Raw genomic sequence first — 2,614 nt, 5'->3', positions numbered from 1 at the left:
TGTAACTATGGTGATAGAAAAACTGGTCCACCCTGATCAACACCTACTTGGTCAGCAGTACCAAGTGACTGATGCTCATAACAACACTCTTGGCCACTGCATGGCTGTTGTGGTAGTGTAGGAGGCTGGACTGGCTTGTAGTGAGTACCAAGGGGTACTTGCACCTTGCACCAGGCCCAGTTATCCCTTATTAGTGTATAGGGTGTCTAGCAGCTTAGGCTGATAGATAATGGTAGCTTAGCAGAGCAGCTTAGGCTGAACTAGGAGACGTGTGAAGCTACTACAGTACCACTTAGTGTCATATGCACAATATCATAAGAAAACACAATACACAGTTATACTAAAAATAGAGGTACTTTATTTTTATGACAATATGCCAAAGTATCTTAGAGTGTACCCTCAGTGAGAGGATAGGAAATATACACAAGATATATATACACAATAGCAAAAATATGCAGTATAGTCTTAGAAAACAGTGCAAACAATGTATAGTTACAATAGGATGCAATGGGGAAACATAGGGATAGGGGCAACACAAACCATATACTCCAGAAGTGGAATGCGAACCACGAATGGACCCCAAACCTATGTGACCTTGTAGAGGGTCGCTGGAACTATTAGAAAATAGTGAGAGTTAGCAAAATAACCCTCCCCAAGACCCTGAAAAGTGAGTGCAAAGTGCACCAAAGTTCCCCTAAGGACAAAATAGTCGTGTTAGAGGGAAAATGCAAGGAAAACACAAATCAGCAATGCAACAACGATGGATTCCTGACTGAGGGTACCTGTGGAACAAGGGGACCAAGTCCAAAAGTCACAAGCAGCTCGGAGATGGGCAGATGCCCAAGAAATGCCAGCGGTTGGTGCAAAGAAGCTCTTACTAGGCTGAAGAACTGTGAATACTGCAGGAACGACAAGGGCTAGAGACTTCCCCTTTGGAGGATGGATCCCCCACGCCTTGGAGAGTCGTGCAGAAGTGTTTTCCCGCCGGATGGACGCCAATAAGCCTTGCTACACGCAAATCGTGCGTTTGGCGTTTTTGGACGCTGCTGGGGCCCAGGAGGGACCAGGAGGTCGCAAATTGGACCTGCAGAGAGAGGGGACGTCGAGCAAGACAAAGAGCCCTCACTGAAGCAGGTAGCACCCGGAGAAGTGCCAGAAACAGGCACTACGAGGATGCGTGAAACGGTGCTCGCCGAAGTTGCACAAAGGAGTCCCACGTCGCCGGAGACCAACTTAGAAAGTCGTGCAATGCAGGTTAGAGTGCCGTGGACCCAGGCTTGGCTGTGCACACAGGATTTCCGCCGGAAGTGCACAGGGGCCGGAGTAGCTTGCAAAGTCGCGGTTCCCAGCAATGCAGCCCAGCGAGGTGAGGCAAGGACTTACCTCCACCAAACTTGGGCTGAAGAGTCACTGGACTGTGGGGGTCACTTGGACGGTGTCGCTGGATTCGAGGGACCTCGCTCGTCGTGCTGAGAGGAGACCCACGGGACCGGTAATGCAGCTTTTTGGTGCCTGCGGTTGCAGGGGGAAGATTCCGTCGACCCACGGGAGATTTCTTCGGAGCTTCTGGTGCAGAGAGGAGGCAGACTACCCCCACAGCATGCACAAGCAGGAAAACAGTCGAGAAGGCGGCAGGATCAGCGTTACAGAGTTGCAGTAGTCGTCTTTGCTACTATGTTGCAGGTTTGCAGGCTTCCAGCGCGGTCAGCGGTCGATTCCTTATCAGAAGGTGAAGAGGGAGATGCAGAGGAACTCGGCTGAGCTCATGCATTCGTTATCTAAAGTTTCCCCAGAGACAGAGACCCTAAATAGCCAGAAAAGAGGGTTTGGCTACCTAGGAGAGAGGAAAGGCTACTAACACCTGAAGGAGCCTATCACAAGGAGTCTCTGACGTCACCTGGTGGCACTGGCCACTCAGAGCAGTCCAGTGTGCCAGCAGCACCTCTGTTTCCAAGATGGCAGAGGTCTGGAGCACACTGGAGGAGCTCTGGACACCTCCCAGGGGAGGTGCAGGTCAGGGGAGTGGTCACTCCCCTTTCCTTTGTCCAGTTTCGCGCCAGAGCAGGGGCTAAGGGGTCCCTGAACCGGTGTAGACTGGCTTATGCAGAATTGGGCACATCTGTGCCCAACAAAGCATTTCCAGAGGCTGGGGGAGGCTACTCCTCCCCTGCCTTCACACCATTTTCCAAAGGGAGAGGGTGTCACACCCTCTCTCAGAGGAAGTTCTTTGTTCTGCCATCCTGGGCCAGGCCTGGCTGGACCCCAGGAGGGCAGCTGCCTGTCTGAGGGGTTGGCAGCAGCAGCAGCTGCAGTGAAACCCCAGGAAGGGCAGTCTGGCAGTACCAGGGTCTGTGCTACAGACCACTGGGATCATGGAATTGTACCAACAATGCCAGGATGGCATAGAGGGGGCAATTCCATGATCATAGACATGTTACATGGCCATATTCGGAGTTACCATGGTGAAGCTACATATAGGTAGTGACCTATATGTAGTGCACGCGTGTAATGGTGTCCCCGCACTCACAAAGTTCAGTGAATTGGCTCTGAACAATGTGGGGGCACCTTGGCTAGTGCCAGGGTGCCCTCACACTAAGTAACTTTGCACCTAACC

Source organism: Pleurodeles waltl, unplaced genomic scaffold (genome assembly GCF_031143425.1).
Source record: "Pleurodeles waltl isolate 20211129_DDA unplaced genomic scaffold, aPleWal1.hap1.20221129 scaffold_54, whole genome shotgun sequence".
NCBI lineage: Eukaryota > Metazoa > Chordata > Amphibia > Caudata > Salamandridae > Pleurodeles > Pleurodeles waltl.
Note: the sequence above shows the minus strand (reverse complement) of the source record.